General features: G+C 60.7%; 1 long non-coding RNA gene across 1 annotated transcript; it reads right to left on the bottom strand.

The window, feature by feature from the left end:
* Positions 1-482: 482 nt before the first annotated feature.
* LOC138850728 (uncharacterized) lies at positions 483-15482 on the bottom strand. Its single transcript, XR_011390878.1, has 2 exons — positions 15174-15482; positions 483-723 (listed from the first exon to the last, which is right to left on the bottom strand). It is a non-coding gene; the product is annotated as an uncharacterized lncRNA (long non-coding RNA).
* Between the last annotated feature and the right edge of the window lie 1842 nt (positions 15483-17324).

Raw genomic sequence — 17324 nt, 5'->3', positions numbered from 1 at the left:
CGACAGCCTGACAAGCCGCAGGGTGGGGTGGGGAGTGACACAATAACTCCCATTATGTCCACTTTTTAAAAAATACATTTTGTTTTTATTTGAAAGTCAGAGTGACATCCAGAGAGAGGAAGACACACACACACACACACACACACACGAGAGAGAGAGAGAGAGAGAGAGAGAGAGAGAGAGAGAGAGAGAGAGATTTTCCATCTTCTGGTTCACTCCCCAAATGGCTACAATGGACAAATCTAGGAGCCAGGAGCTTCATCCAGTCTCCCACCTGGATGCAGGGGCTGAAGCTCTTGGGCCACCTCCTGCTGCTTTCCCAGGCACATTAGCAGGGAGCTGGATCAGAAGTGGAGCAGCTGGGACTCGAACCGCCGCCCATATGGGATGCCAGTGTTGCAGAAGGCAATTTCACCTGCTATGCCCAGCGTCAGCCCCCATTATGTCCATTATGCAGAGGAAGACATTGAGGCTCACAGAAGTCAGATATCCATTTATTTATTTATTTGTTTGAATGATAGAGTTACAGAGAGAGGGATGGAGAGACACAGAGAGAGGTCTTCCATCCTCTGGTTCACTCCCTAGATGTCCACAATGGCCATAGGTGCACTGATCTGGAGCCAGGAGCCAGGAGCCAGGAGCTTCTTTCTGGTTTCCCACATGGGTGCAGGGGCCCAAGCACTTGGGCCATCTTCCACTGCTTTCCCAGGCCATAGCAGAGAGCTGGATCGAAAGAGAAGCAGCCAGGACTCGAACCAGCACCCACATAGGATGCCGGCACTGCAGTCGGAAGCTTAGCCAACTATGCCAAAGCATTGGCCCCAGATAACCTTTTTTAAAGATTTGCTTATTTGTTTGACAGAGAGAACAGATTGAACCATCAGCTGGTTCAATCCCCAAATGTCTGCAGCAACTGGGCCTGGGTCAGACAGAAACCAGGAGCCTGGAAATCCATCTGGGTCTCCCAAGCAGATGGCAGGGACCCACGTTCTTGAGCCGCCATCTGCTGCCTTCCCAGGCACATTAGCAGGAAGCTGGATCAAAAATGGGGCAACTGGGACTTGAACTGGCGCTGACACGGGAGGCTGGGTCACGAGCAGTGGCAGCACCACAGCTGGGGCCCAGGAGTCAGGTGCTTTGCGCAGGGGTCCTCCCCTGGGAGGGTCCGAGACCGTGGAGTGTCAGCTCCTTTGTGCTGGTGGCCCCGCTGCTGGACAAGGCTCTCAGGCAGTGGGGGGAGGGGCGAAGCTGCCTCTTAGGGTTTATCCAGCAGGGTCCTTCTGGGACCCTTGGGTGGCCGCTCTAAGGGAGCAGCGGTGGCCCACACCAACCACTCACACCGCTCCACGTGCACACACACTCACATACACACATTCAGTCCCACACGGAGTCACAGTCACACTCACACACATACACACACTCTCAGGCTCATGTCCTTCCATGTGAACACACACAACCCCACGTGTACATGCCCCGACCCTCCCACACACTCATAGGCATACATTCACAGTCTCACACCATCACGACACACTAATACACTCTCACAGTCACACACACACGTGCACACACTCATACACTCATTCTTGCAAGGTGTCTGGCGCGTAACAGATCTTCCCAGGCAGACAAATCGATTAATTCACGGGCTTTTATTGGGGTTCCGCTCCCTGGCGAGGTTCCCCGGTCCCAACAGAGCAACAGAGCGGGGGCCGGGGAAGTCCCGCGTCAGAGATTGGGAGAGCTCCTTTTATAGATTCAGGGCATGGGGGTTAAAGGTTGAGGCGGGTCTGACCCTCACTGGTTGACCTTTAGGCACCCGCGGGGACCTTGACAAGGACTTTCTTCCCCGGAAGTAGGCCTCTCCATTCCCTGAACTGTAGGCCTTCCCTCCTTGCGGGTCCCAAAGCTACCATCCTCACACCCACATTCACAGTCTCACCATCACGACACACTCATACATCCTCACACAGTCACATACACACACGTGCACACACACTCACTCTCACACCCCATTCACAGTCTCACCACCACAACACACTCATACATTCTCACAGTGACACACACACACACGTGCACACACACTCACTCTCACATCCCATTCACAGTCTCACCATCACAACACACTCATACATCCTCACACAGTCACATACACGCACGTGCACACATGCTCACTCTCACACCCCATTCACAGTCTCACCACCACAACACACTCATACATTCTCACAGTGACACACACACACACGTGCACACACACTCACTCTCACATCCCATTCACAGTCTCACCATCACAACACACTCATACATCCTCACACAGTCACATACACGCACGTGCACACATGCTCACTCTCACACCCCATTCACAGTCTCACCACCACAACACACTCATACATTCTCACAGTGACACACACACACACGTGCACACACACTCACTCTCACATCCCATTCACAGTCTCACCATCACAACACACTCATACATCCTCACACAGTCACATACACACACGTGCACACACACTCACTCTCACACCCCTTTCACAGTCTCACCATCACAACACACTCATACATCCTCACACAGTCACATACACACACGCGCACACACACTCACTCTCACACCCCATTCACAGTCTCACCATCACACGCACACTCAGGCACTCACACAGTGCCACACTCATATGCACACACACACACTGACACACACACACACAGCAGCCCCTGGGGAGGCTCAGCCAACCTCCCAGTGTCTGCCACAACCCTTGAGTGTCTGAGGGCCTCACTGTCACACGCTCCAGCCTGCTCCACCTGTACCCAGCTGACACCAGGCAAGCCAGGTGTCGTGGTGCCTTGCTTTCCAGGTGAGGCAGCTGAGATAACCCTGCAGGTTTTGCAGGATAAACAAGGTGTGAGGCAGGAGTGAGGGGTGAGGCTGGAGGCTCCTCCCAGGGCAGGATCGGGGCCCGGGGGTGGGCAGTTAGGGGTGCGTGCTGACCCCTTGCTCCCAGGGAAGTCCGAGGGGACAGGGACTTTGCAGCTGGCTGTGGTGCCAGCACGCCTGGGCGCGATGGGGCTCAGCTCTCACAGCTGTGTGACCTTGGGCAAAGCTGCTTCCCCTTGCTGAGCCCCCAGCCTCGTCCTCTGTTAACTGGGGGCAAGCGCTTCACCTCGCGGTGCTAATGAAATAGTCTGTGCGAAAAGACTGGCGGATTGCAGGTATTTAACTAACTCAGGGCTAAAGATAAGACACAGCCCTGCGTGTACGTGAATTGCACTCGCACAGATTCGACCAGCTGTGGACTGAAAATATCTGGAAAAGAAAAAGCTGTGTCTATATGGAACACATGCGGGTGTTTTTCTCATTGTTGCTGCCTAGGACTACAGGGGGAAAGGAGAACTTTTGCTCTGCCGAGGGCCGCCTGGACTTTGTAACACCATTTGTGGGACGTCCAGAACGATCAGCTTACAGGTAGCCCGCTATGGAGTTACTGAATTTCGCGTCCTGCCTGTGGTTGCCTTGGCAGTGCCAGACCAGGGCATTTCGTGGGCCGGATGCTCCCACCCCGGGAGCCTGAACGATACAGGAGAGCCGCTGTTTCCATGGCGTGCGCTCTGTGTCAAGTGTCAAAGTCACCTAAGATGACTTGAAGTGCAGACGGCTGTGCCAACCCTGCACCTTAGAGAACCCCGCCCCCCATGACAGAGACGGCCGTGACAGTGGCAGCAACCCAGCCGCTTATTATCTCCCCACAGCTGCCCTGCACCCAGCGGAAGTAGGAGGAACCTCCGGTTGATGGGTCTGCACAAAGCACCTACTATGTGCCAGGGCGCACAGGGGCGGATGGCCTGTCCTTGAGTTAGCGGGGGTCCCCACGTCAGCCCGCAGGTCCGGCCTGGGGGAAGGGATGCCCTTTCCCGCCGTGCACGCCCCAGTACCTTGCCCAGTGCCAGGCTCTGGGTCCCGGGACTCAGGAGGCAGAGCTGTCCTTTCCCTCTCCCTGTCCCCGAGTGACTGGAGCTGGCTGGGAGGGAGGGCTCTGACTCACCATGATGCAGGCTGCTCGTGCTTGGTCATGGCTCAAAGCGGCTGGCAGCCTGACAGCTCTGGGGCAGAGGGGACAGAAGAGGACCCCCCGCAGAGAGGTCAGGACAGCTCACAGGGGGAGAGAAGGCTTGGGGACCCCCACACCAGCCTCAGACAGGACGAGGAGGAGGAGGCTGGCCAGCAGCCCCACCCAAGGCCCTCGCTCCCTCACCAGCTCAGGGACATAGCTGGCCGTGTACAGCTATCTGGTCGACCCAGCCTGCAGCATTCCAGCTGGTCGGAACATCCAACTCAGCCCCTTGTGGTACAGACTGGCTCTCAGAGGCAGGGTGTGGGCTCGCCCAAGGTCACACAGCAAACGGATAGCAGAGTGGGCTAGACCCCAGCCTCGCTGTCAGCCCCGCACGGCGCTGGGCGGGGGAGGGCGCCTCTCCCCTGTACGTCCACGCTCACCTTCCCAGACCTTGGCACTCTGCCGCAGCGGACCCTGTGCAGGCAGCTCCAAGAACACGCCGCCTCCCCACTCCCCCACAGCCCTGTGACCTGCAGCTGCCCGTCCCCAGTGGGCTCCTGCCCATGACAGGGAGCAGAAGCTGGGTGAGCGCTCCAGGCTGTGGCCTTCACCCCTGGCTTGGCCCCCGGCTCCTGCAGCCCCCACCCCCACCCTCGCTCCTGTGCGGCCATAGACACACACCAGCGCCGAGTCCCTGGCCTGCTGTGGGCACCAGAGCGTGGAGAGGAGACTGCAGGGCTGGGCCAGAGAACAGTTCATCAGCAGGGCCACTTCAGCGATGACTCAGACCAGACCCTGCCCAGGCGGTCCTGGGGGGGTGTGGGGAGGGGGCGCAAGGGGATGGTGTGGGGCTCCAGGCGCACCTCGCTCGGGGCAGGGCGGACAGCACTGCCTCCCCAGTGTGTGAGAGGAGCGTCACTCCCGCCAAGGGCATGCGGATGGCTTCCAGGCAGCGGTGAGCCGGCAGCAGATGTTGTGGGATGCCGGCAGCCGGGGCGTGTGCGGAGCTCTGGCGGCACTGCTGGCATAGGTGGCATCCTGGGGACCAGTGCGTCCGCCCGAGGCCTGGACGCTCCTTAGGAAAGGTGGCGCCCAGCAGAAAGAAAGGACAGAACCGGGAGCCTGGCAGACCTGAATTTGAATCCTGTGCCCCAGACAAAGCACAGGAGGTGCCCAACAAGCGTGTGCTGAATGAAGGCAAAAAACAGACCTAGGGGCCGGCGCTGTGGCACAGCGGGTTAACGCCCTGGCCTGAAGCTCTGGCATCCCCTATGGGTGCCGGTTCGAGAACCAGCTGCTCCTCTTCCAGTCCAGCTCTCTGCTGTGGCCTGGGAAAGCAGTGGAGGATGGCCCAAGTCCTTGGGCCCCTGCATCCATGTGGGAGACCCAGAAGAAGCTCCTGGCTCCTGGCTTCAGATCGGCACAACTCTGGCTGTTCCAGCCAACTGGGGAGTGAACCAGTGGATGGAAGACCTCTCTCTCTCTCTCTCTCTCTCTCTCTCTCTCTCTCTCTCTGCCTTTCCTCTCTCTTTGTAACTCTGACTTTCAAATAACTAAATAAACCGAAAGAAAGAAGAAAGAAGTAAGAAAGGAAGAAAGGAAGAAAGGAAGGAAGGAAGGAAGGAAGGAAGGAAGGAAGGAAGGGAAAAGAAAGAAAGGAAACTGAGACTTGGCCAACATCCATGCACGTGTGGGCAGTGGCTAAAGCCAGGACTGAAACTCTCCTATACCCAGCAAACTCTTACTGGGGGCCTCCCATGTGCCCAGCGCTGCCTGCTGCTGGGATTACGGCATGAACGAGACAGTCAGGCCCCTGCACACTGCGCGAGGCAGGCGCTTGTCCAGGAACGACCCGGACACGGTTGGAATCGCAGCCCTGGGAGCTCAGGGATGGGCCCTCGAGAGGTGGAAGAGACGGCCTTGACCCGGCCTTGGGCGTGGCGGGTGCACTCCAGGGAAGTGACAGTGACAGGGCCCACACTGAGGGCTGAATGGGGCCTGGCGGGGCAGAGAGAGGGGCTGACCTGGACCAGGAGTGCAGTGGGGCTTGGTCTGCAGGTGGGCCACGGCCACAGAGCGGGAGCCTCACGGTGCATTTGGCCTCGGCCTGTTTGCTCATCTGCAAAGCAAACTAAGCGAAGCCCGTGTGTCTCCTTAGAGGGTCCTCAGTTTCCCTAGAGCCCTGGCCTTGCCCCGGGATTCAGGGGGTCAACTCCTGCCCCTAGGGGGCTCAAGATCTCTGCAGGAGAAAAAGGCTCACCTGGGCTCCATGTCATGCAGCACATGGCCACCAGGGGGCAGCCTGCGATAGCATCATTCTTAACTCCTGCCGTTTTTTCCATCCTGTCTTGGCCAACTGACCCAGAAAGTACCAGAAATGCACCCCAGTGCGTCCTGTGTCTGCACCTGCACTCAGGTGGCAGCTGGGGGGAGGGGACTGAAACGTGGCTCCTGCTCTGGTCACCAAGCCCTGAGCTCCAGCCTGGGGCCGAATCTGCCCTGGATTGGTGCCTCTTTGCCTCTCCTGCTGTGGGCTGCAAGGTTCCACCCGAGGGGAGGGCTGGTCTTTTCTTTTTAATATGAAATTTTATTTATTTGTTTTTATTTGAATAAGAGAAGTCTTTTATCTGCTGGTTCACTCCCTCAAATCCTTGCAACAACTGCTGGGCCAGGTCGAAGCCAGGAGCCAGGAACTCCATCCAGGTCTCCCTTATGGGTGGCAGGAACCCACGTACCTAAGCCATAGCCTACTGCTTCCCAGGGTGTGCATTAGCAGGAAGCTGGGGCAGAAGGGGCACGGGGATTTGAACCCAGGCCCTCTGATCCAGGATGGGGGTGTCCAAGCATTGGCTTAACCGCTGCACCCAACACCTGCTCCAAGAGTCGCCTTTCTCTACCAGGTACAGAGCCTCTGGGCAGGCCAGCGCACCCGTGAGCGCGGACACCTCCTGTTCCTGACCCCCAGGGTACAGCTACGGAGGCTGAGGCCAGGCCGGTTAGCTGGAGACTGGCACCCCACCGCTAGTGGGCTCCCTGTTCCCGCCTAGAGGGCTCAGGTGCTCAGACATGGCCCTGCCAGCATTCTCTTCCACCTTGAGCTCGGGGTGACGGCCAGTCTGTGACTGCTGGGCCCCAGCGCGGTGGCCACCCCCTCTCCTGCCCCGGGCGCTTGCTCCGGCAGCGCACTGCCCTCCTCGGCCCAGACCTCACACATCCCTCCGCTCTCCTCTCACTCACGCCTTCCTTCTTCCAATACTGGTGAAGGATGCCTGCAAGGTGCTGTCTGCCCAAGCAACGGGACACAGCGGGCAGCAAACAGACGAGGCCCCGGCAGCCTCAGAGCGCGGGGCAGGTTCAGCGAATTGAGCCCAAAACACCCCGCAGCCTGTTCCTGTAAATAAAGCTTTTTTTTTTTTTTAAGATTTATTTATTTAGTTGAAAGTCAGAGTTACATACAGAGAAAAGGAGAGACAGAGAGAGAGGTCTTCCACCCGCTGGTTCACTCCCCAGTTGGCCGCAATGGCCAGAGCTGCACCGATCCAAAGCCAGGAGCCAGGAGCTTCCTCCAGGCCTCTCACGTGGGCGCAGAGGCCAAGCACTTGGGCCATCTTCCACTGCTTTCCCAGGCCATAGCAGAGAGCTGGATCGGAAGTGGATCAGCTGGGACTCGAATCGGTGTCCATATTATGGGATGCCGGCACTGTAGCTTTACCCGCTACACCACAGTGCCGGTCCCATAAAGTTTTCTTAAAACACACCCACGCTCATTTGCCTAACCGTCGTCCATGGCAGAGTCGTCCGTTGTCACAGGGGCCGTGTGTCTGTCACAGCTGAGAACAGCTGCAGGGCCGTGCTGTGCGGCGGGTTCAGCCTCTGCTGGCCGCAGCCCCCTCCCGTATCAGAGCGCCGCCAGCTCAGGTCCCAGCTGCTCTTCTCCGACCCCGCCGACACGCCTGAGAAGGCAGCAGGTGACGCCCAGGTGCTCGGGCCCCTGCCACTCTCGTGGGAGACCTGGATGGAGCTCCAGGCTCCTGGCTTCCTCGGAGCCATTGGGGAGGGAATTAGTAGATGGAAGATTCTGTGTGTGTGTGTGTGTGTGTGTGTGTCTTTCCATATATAACTCTGCCTTTCAAATACATTAACAAATCTTTAAAACAAAAAAGTCACTGGAGGAGCTGGCGCTGTGGTGAGTGGGTAAAGCTGCCATCTGTGGTGCCCGCATCCCATATGGGCGCCGGTTCGAGTCCCGGTTGCTCCTCTTCCAATCCAGTTCTCTGTTATGGCCTGGGAAAGCAGCAGAGGCTGGCCCAAGTGCTTGGACCCCTGAACTCGCATGGGAAACCCTGGAGGAAGCTCCTGGCTCCTGGCTTCAGACTGGCCCTGCTCCAGCCATCTAGGGAGTGAACCAGCGGATGGAAGATCTCTTTCTCTCTCTAAATCTCTCCCCCACCTCTCTCGTTAACTCTGCCTTTCAAATGAATACATCTTTTAAAAAGAGAAGTCATTGGAATAAATCAGTAAATTGACAAGTGTTGGGACATGCCAGGAGGGCCACACAGTGTGCCGGATAGAAACCTGGGGTTAGAGCGGTGACTGTTTCCCATGACCGCTCACCCCTGACACCCTGGCCAGGTCTGCTGGGGGTGGTGGGCATCCCCTGCAGGTCAGGCCTTGGGGTGGGCAGGGCTGAAGTCTCCAGCCTGGGCCAATGCCCGCCTGGCTCGCCCACCCCCGGCCTCACCTGGCCTTTGCAGCCGGGCTGGCAGGAGTGCCCCCGGCCGCCTTCTCCTGGGAGACAGGCAGCAGCAGGCTGCACCATTCCTTTTACGGGTGGGACAGCAGGGGCGCCCTGCGTTCGGTGAGCTGGCTCAGCCTGCTCCAGGTCTCTGCAGGTGGATCCGGATGGGGTGGGAAAGGACACCAGGATCCTAGCCCAGGACACACTCAGGCAGGTCTGTTCCCCTGTGTAACCAGAGGCTTGGAGGAATGGGTCTGGAAGTTCTTTTCTGCATTTGCCAGCCGCACGCTAGGGCTCGCCCGCCCCCTTCCAGGCCTCAGTGTTCGTCTGTAAAACGGGGAGATGAATGCTGGGCCCTCCCACACTACTGCAGCCGCTCCCAGGCCAAGGAGATCACAGATGGGAAAGCGCTTTGAGCCTGGTGGAAAAAAGCAGCCCCATAAACCCAGGGGGTCATTACCCATCCGGGATCAAACAGCTGCTGCCAGCCCTGAGGCCCTTGCAGTGCTTAGTCTGACCAGCAGAGGGCACTGTGGAGAAGCCAGGCCTCTGCCTGCGCTGGAATCCCCCGTCCACCTGCAGAGTGGCAGGTGGGGACTCTGTGAGTGGGTGGGGCCAACGGCGCCCCAGTCCAGTGGTGGGCCCCGACTCAGAGTGAGGTGGAAGCTACAGTGGTTGCTGAGCGGGGATGGAGACCTCCTTGCCCTGAGAGCCCACAGAAATTTCAGAGAGACGTGCAGGTCAGGGTGTGGGCAGCAGAGGCAGCAGGGTGGTATGGGACTTCAGGCCTGTGGGCCACCTGGGTCAAGCACTGGCTCTGCCACCCATGTGACGTCACTCCGGGCCTCCGGTTCGTCTCACCTGCATGTGAGAATCGTTAACAGCGCCCACCTCACCGAGCTGCTGTGAGGGTCCAGCAAGCTGACCTTGGAATAAGCCCTTCTTAGAACAGGGCCTGGCCTGGCCCAGGCAGACTCCTTAGAAGGTCACTTAGAAGGTGTGTAGATGCTGACAGCTGCAGCCGCAAGGGTTGGTGTCCACGCTGGGCAACAGTGATGCCGACAGGGCCAAGGACTGGGTCACCCGGAGAAGACAGAGGAGTGGCAGCTAAGAGATTTGGGCGAGAGGCGCACAAGCTGGGGTGGGGGGCCAGGGAGCCCGGGGGTGGAGCTTGAAGGAGAGTAGCTAAGCCCCCAGCGTAGCCCCCCACTCCCCCAGGCTATGTGCCCTTGGCTTCTCTGAGCATCACCCTCGTCCACCACTGTGAAATGGAAATGGAGACCCCAGCCCGAGCGCAGGGCTTCAGAGAGTCACCAGGACAGCCCCCTCCCCCATTATAAGCCCCTTGGCCCTGGGGCAGGTGTTGGGTCTGGCTCTGTTCCTACAGCCAGGAGGCCTTTTGTTTAGAAAACCAGTCTAAGAGGAAAAACCCCGAAAACAAACACAGCCCAGCCGGGCTCCCCTGCCCAGCGTGCCCCACCCTGCCCGCTCCCACCTTCCCAGCCTGCAAAGCGGTGGGGCGTGGGGGCAGTGAGGCAGGTCGGGGTGGCAGTGTGTGGGGGACCCAGGACTCGCCGAGGTGGGCGAGCAGCGGGTGTCAGACGCCGCAGGGGGCTGGCTGAATGGGAAGATTCTACAGCCCTGTACCCCCATACCTCCCACCCAGAACTGACATAGAAAGCCCCCTAGACGGCCTCTGAGATCTTCAGGCAGGGGCAGAGGCCAACTTGGGGAGGGGGGGACTGGCCCAAGGACAGAAGCAAGGAGGTCACTGGTGCAGGACAGGGGTGGGGGAGGGGACAGCAGCCAGGAGGCGCCCCCCCAACACCTGCTTTACATTCTAAGCCTCCCAGCCAGCCCTGGGGAGGGCTGGTGTGAGGGTCTCTGTGCAGATGGGGAAACTGAGGCTCTGAGAGGGCCAGTGCGGCGAGTCCAGCTTCCACCTGCCCCGGATGGCATCCGAGTGGGGCGCCCCATGTCAGCAGCGGCCACAGGAGGGGACAGGGTGTGGCTCAGCCAGCCTCTGCCCAGGGCCAGGCTTCTCTGGACCCTCAGCTTGAGTTGCATTGCTGGTGACGCTTCCAGGGCCTGGCTGGGACAGGATGGGGGTCAGGGCTGAGCAGAGGCAGGGACTTGGGATCCTGGAGGGCTGGGGGTAGCAGGTGGCGGGCAGGTGCCCCCCTGCACCTTCTACAGTGCTCTGTTACGTAGACCGTGGCCCGCGCATGGGCAGGCAGTGTGGACTGGCACGCAGAAGGGAACTCGTGCGAGCCGGCCTTCGGCTCTGGGCTCTGGGTTAGAGAGCCCAGCCCAAACCTGGCATCCGGAGGTGAGGAAGAGGTTCCCTAGGTGGGAGGGAGGCAGGAACAGAACTCTGGGAGACCCCAGACCCCCGCCTCAGACACTCCCTGCTGGGCGGCAGGGGGCAGGGCGGGGGGCGGGTCCAAGTGGTTCTTGGCCCTGGATGGGCGGCTGCCTCCTGGGTGGGCCTGAGGCTACTGTCAGCTGTGAACTCAGTCCCTCCTGCCCCTCTGCCGGTGCCCCTCCCACCCCTCCCTAACCCTCTCCTCCACCACCAGCCCGGGAGGAGGGGGGCTGCAGAGTGGGTGTGGGGACAGTGAGACCGGGCTGTGTGCCCGCTGTGTGTGCTGCCCCCTTGCAGGTGGCTGCAAGACCTGCACACGCACATGACCTTGTGTCACCCCTTCACTTCTCAGGAGGGAAACCCAGGCCCAGAGAGGGCGTGGGTCCTGGCCCAGGTCACACAGCGCTCAGAGACTCTGGACTGGCGCCTCCCCAGGGTGGGTCTCCTGGGGCCGGCCCCATTGTGCTCTCCCCAGCAGGAAACCGCTGTGCTCAGCAGCCTGGGCAGAGGGAGAGGACGAGCGAGTTTGGCTACGTGACTGGCGGGCCCTGGAGGCTGAGCCAGGCCCGGTGCCGGGAAAACAAGTGCTGGGTGGGCACCGGGTGGAGCCCTCCTTGCCTGGAGGGGGAAGTGGCTCCAGTGGGGCTGGGAGGAGGCCTCCGGGCCCGGGGAGGGGGCAGCTGCACCGGCGCTGCTCTGGTGGGCAGTGGGGCCGATGGGCACATGCAGGACACTTGGGGGCGGTTTGTGCAAGATGTCCACCGCTGGCCGGCCCTGGCATTCGGAGACTTGGGTGGGCAATTCGGCCAGGAGGGGGCTCATCCCCGCCCACAGGCCACCAGGTACAAGAGCTGCCTGCCACAGGACTTGGAGCAAGGCAGAGTCCTTGGGGGCTCAGTGCCCTGGGGGACGCATAAAGCCATTGGCTGCCTCGTCTCTGCACACAGGGCTGGGTCAGGCCAGGACGCTGGCTGCGAGGAGAAGTCCCTGCAGGCTGGGGTGTTCACAGCCCAGCCACAGACCATGGGGAGGTCTCCCCACCCCTGTGGGACACAGTGCAGGGGGGAGGCAGTTAGATGAGGCTGGGCGGGGCCAGACAGGAGGCAGGGAGGCTGGGGGGGACAGGTGCAGTGAGGGAGCCACAGCAGGGTATCAGCACGTGGCAGAAGAGGGGGGAGGAGGAGGGGGAGTGGGGGCCGAGCCATGAGGCAGGCGCAGAGCTGGGGCTGGCTCCTCCCCTTCCCAGTGCAGACACCAGTGAGGTGGGACTGGGTCGTGACAGAGAGAACCCCTGCCCTCCGCTGATGCCCTGGGGCAGGGATGTCTGGAACCTTCCGTGATGCCCAGGGAGCAGGGACCCGCCACAGGCCTGGGGGCGGAGCTCTGACCTGGCCGGCAGAAGGCCAGTGAGGAAGCAAGTGTCCCTTGGGGCAAGGCCCGGGGGCCCATGGTGGTCCTGGGAGCTGGAGACGGTGGGTGTTGGGCCGAACCTCAGCTGAGGGCGCAGGCACCAGCGTCCATATGTCCTCACTAAAGGAGGGGCTGGCTCTGCTGCTGTAGACCCCTCACTCAAGGAGACGAAAGCTCGGAGAACGCAGGGCCGGGATCCCAAGCCCTGCCCGAGATAGGGTGGCCACGACCCAAGGCTTAGCTGTGCCTTTGCCTCACTTCCTCTGCTCCGCCCACAGCACGGCTGACTCAGGGCTCACCCCGTGTCTCTCTGAACTCTCTCATGGCCTCGATTTCCTCATCTCCAAAATGGGGCTACAGTGGTGCCCCAAAGGGCCAGTGGGGAAAGTGAAAACCCGTGCGAGGTGGGCACCACCTGGGAAGTTCTCGCTCCATCAGCTGCCGGAGGGACTCTGCCCATCACGCAGAAGAGGCAAACCGAGGCTCACGACCACCCCGCAATTCTCACTGTGCAGCTCCCGAGCCTGGCTTCGCTGCAACGCGGGAGGAAGTGAATGGGGGGGCACAGGGCCACTTGGCAAGAGGGGCAAGGCCCCCAGCACCCGCCCCCACCTGCAAAGGCCGGCCCTGAGAGGGACCAGGTCAGCCCCAGGAAGCCCCTCCTGCAGGGCCTGCTCTGGGCAGCCCTGACTCGCACAGGACCAGTGAGTCCTCGTCCCGTCCACCTGCCCGCTGGCCACCACCCCTCCTCCAGTGCACGGTCCTTTGGGCCCCGCCACCCCGCAGCTCCTCACACTTGGGGGTGGTGTGGGCCTGGGGGCGGGGAGTCAGCCAGGCTGTCCTAGGTAGGGGACCAGGGCTCTCCTCCGGTGCCCAAACCCCGCAGGGCCTTAAATGCCAACAGGACCCAGCCTGGCACCCCTGGCAGCTGAGCCGGCGAGGAAGCCAGGAGCCAGCTCATCGCTTGGGTGTAAACAGAGGCCCAGTGGGAAGCTGCCAGCCGCCTCCCCTGCCCTTTCCTTAGCCCCCTCCCCGTGAGCCCCGCCCGGGGGAAGGAGGCCGACCCAGTCCCGACTTGTCGGAGGAGTTTCCGCCCCACACCTGTGCCCACGCTGGGCGTGTGTGTGGGGGAGACTGGCGAGGTGATCCGTCCCTCTCGCGTCTCCTCTTGGCTGCGCTGGGGAGGCAGCCGGGCCCCCCACCTTGCTCTGCACCCCAATACCTTGACCCTCCACGGCCAGAGTCCTGCCCCCATGGACGCACACCACACCCGTGTGATACGCAGTGCACACCTCCCTTGGTGGAGAGGCCTCCACCTGCCCACGCCACTCAAGCCCATGTAACCAGCTCCTGTGGGTGCACAGACTTCCTCCCGCCTGGGTCTCACCCTCCTCTGTCACCACCCCTCCCCCACGCCCACACGAGGCAGGACGGCACTTGCCCTCTCCCACCCCCGCAGCCCGGGTGCCCTCTCTGCCTCCCTGGGCCCTGGTAACCACCCTGGCACCAGGACTGCCTGGAGGAGGCTGAGCAACTGCCGACCCGCAGCCCTGGAAGGGCCCTTCCCCCGAGGGGCCCGAGGGCCAGACCCCGGCCCTGGTGGCCAAGCTGGAGCCTGAGCAAAACAATTCCAAGGCTCCAGGCCCTCTCCCTTCTATGTCTCTCGGGCCCGGACTTGGGAAGCAGCTGGAAGCAGGAAGCAGAAGTGCCGGAACCCCAGGATCTCCTCATCTGTTGGGGGGGCCAGCTGGGGTCTCGGGTCCTGGGGCAAGAGGCCCGCCAGGCACAGGTGCGCAGGGAGTGCGGCGGCCCCGGCTGGCACGGAGAGAGCGCGCTGAACTGTGTTCTGGGGACGGCTTCCCACAGACCTCGCCGCGCCCCCCGCGAGAGAGGGACCCACGGTATTGCCATCATCCACAGGGGTAGACTGAGTCCCGGCGACCGCAGGCACCGGCCCAAGGTCCCTCATCTCTGGCTCCCGGTCAGTGTCCCTAAGTATCCGCTGAGAGTACCTTCCCCTGCCAGGGGGAGCCGGCTGGTCCAAAGCGTGAGCAGAATGAAGATTTGAACCCAGGCCTGACATCAAGGACCCCTGCTCCTCCACCTCGCCCCTGCCTGCCCGGCAGCCTATGGCGCCCACGGATGAGGTGTGGCTGCCAGCGGCCCCGCGAGCCCCCCCTGCGACATGGCCAGGCTCTCGCGGGCGCCAGGGTTCCCTCGCTGGTGGAGGAAGCGGCAGCAGCCCCGGAAGCCGGAGCCGGCCTGGCCGTCCAGGAGGCCCTGGTGCGATCCTGCAAACGGAAGGATTTCACACATCACCAACGTCGGACAAGGCCGCTCTGTGACTGCGGTGCATGGAGACAAAAAAACCAGGCCACGCCGCAATCGCGTCTGCACACAGACGGAGAAGTGCACGGAACCCAAACCACACCAGTGGCCAAGCAGCCCGGGCCCTGCCCCCGTCCCTCTGTGCCAGTCCTCTTCTCTTCCAGACACAAATCGCCAAGACCCCAGTCCCAGAGCTGCCTGTGCTTTGTGACAGCTTCCACTTCCTGAACCCCAGCGCCTCCCCCAAAGGCAAGCCCGAGTCCTCCCAGACCCTCCGGGCCCCACCCACCTGCCCACAGCGCCTGCGTCCCCAGGTGTGCGAGGTCCCGCGCCTCCTGGCTCCCTGTGTTTCTGGCCGGGAGAGGCTCCGGATGACTGAACAGGACGCCTTTTGTTCAGCTCCTGGTGTCTGTGCTGTCCTGTGCCTCGGAGCCTCGGGCCAGGAAAGTGTCGGCTCCCAGGAGGCAAGATCACAGATCACAGCCCGTGGTGGAGCCTTAGGGCGAGTGGCGGAGCCTTAGTCTCTTTCCAGGAGCCAGCTGGGGAGCTTAACTCCTTGCTGGACCTGTAGCACCTGCCAGCCATGTCCGCTGCAGCCTGCAGGTGAGCCTCACACACACACACACACACACACACACACACACACCACCTGCATGGAGAGAGCACTGAGCTGAGGCAGGAGGGGCTGACCTCAGTCTACCCATCTGGACAATGGGGTGTGATGAGTGAGTGCCCAGCTGGCATCACTACTCAGCTCCCACCTGGAGACGCTGCAGGGCTCAAGACGGAATCTTACAGCCTCTTCCTCCCAACCCCGGCCACCCAAGAGTTAACCCAGCCTTTCCCTTCCAGGGCTCACCCTGGGGTGGCATGAGGAGGAATGGGACAAGGTTCCAGGATCCCATGTGTGCCCAGCACAAGCCCTCTGGCCGGGAGGGCAGAGCAGTCACCGGGCGCCCCGGCCGAGGGAGCTGCCTGTCGCACCTCCGTCTCCTTGTTCCCTGGAGCAGGAACCGCATCCAAGCCAAACAGGAGGCCAGGAGCAAGCCGGAGCTGCCCCAGGAAGGGCCTCGGGGCTCATGCAAGGGCACCGTGCCTGCCGTGGGGAGGAAGAGCCACTGTGGCTGCGCTCAGCTCTCAATCCGGTCTCCGGAGACAAGGGGACGTGGCACTCTGTTTGCCCCAGGCAGGGGGCCAGGAGGGAGGCAGAAGCTCAGGGCTGAGCTGTGAGCTGAGCTCCGTGACCTTTCCAGAAAGGTCAAGGACTTTGCTTCCCCCAGGGCAGGGCCCTCCACTCCTCCCAGCCCCGTCAGAAGGAGGAGGACACTCCACAGAGCCTGCCGGGGTGCTGACCCACCTCCCGTCTCACACCTGGGCCCTGTCTTCCCTCTGAGCCCCACATCAGCCTGGGATGCCCTCCCCTCCAACCTGCCTGTTAGCCTGGTGATGGCTACACATCCTTCAAGCCTCAGCTTGAATACTGCTGCCTCCAGGAAGCCTCCCCTGATTGTTCCCCTTGTAATGTGCCCAGGACTCTGCCTCCTCCTCCCAAACTTGACCATGCTGTGGTGTAGGCTACTGTCCGTGAGGGTACAAGGCAGCCTTGACTTGTTCCCAGCCAAATCCCTGGTGCCTGGGTTGGGCCCGGCATACAGTGGGTGCCCCATAAATGTCGGAAGATGAGTGAACACAGCAGTGGAGGTGTGGGCCCTAGGACAAGCGCTGAGAGACGGAATTAGACGGCTTCCTGGTGGCCCGAGACGAGCAGAGAGGCTAAATCCTGGCCTAGGTGCACCTGGGCTGAGCTGAGGAGGCGCTGGCGGAAGCCCCAGCTGTTATGGGCGTTTGGGGAGTGAACCAGTGGATGAACAATCCCTCTCCCTGTCTCTCTGTAACTCTGCCTCTCAAATAAATGAATTTATCTTTTAAAAACATTATGCTGGGACAACTGGGTTTTCACATGCAGAAGAATGAACTTGAACCTCTACCTCACACCATATACACCACTGAAGACCTGAATCCAAGAATTAAAACTATTAAACTTTTTTTTTAATTTGCATTTATTTGAAAGACAAAGAGACAGAGAGACAGACAGACAGAGAGATTTTCCATCCACTCAATGACTGTAACAGCCCAGGCCTGGTCAGGAGACTGGAACTTGTTCCGGGTCTCCCATGTGGGTAACAGGGACCCAAGAACTTGAGTTTCCACTGCAGCCTCCCAGAGCGAGCGTTAGCAGGAAGCTGGAATCGGGAATGGAGCTAAGACTTGAACCCAGGCACCCCCATGTGGGTAGCTGGCTCAAGCAATGTGTTAGCTGCTTCCCAAACACCCACCCCTGCTAACCTCTTAGAAGAAAGTGGGTGCAAATCTTCACTATCTTGGCTTAGGCAATGATTTCTTAGATATGATATCCAAACACAAGAAAGAACAAATAGAT

This window comes from Oryctolagus cuniculus, chromosome 7 (assembly GCF_964237555.1).
Source record: "Oryctolagus cuniculus chromosome 7, mOryCun1.1, whole genome shotgun sequence".
In the NCBI taxonomy this organism is placed as follows: domain Eukaryota; kingdom Metazoa; phylum Chordata; class Mammalia; order Lagomorpha; family Leporidae; genus Oryctolagus; species Oryctolagus cuniculus.
Note: the sequence above shows the minus strand (reverse complement) of the source record. Positions and strands in the feature narration are given on the sequence as shown.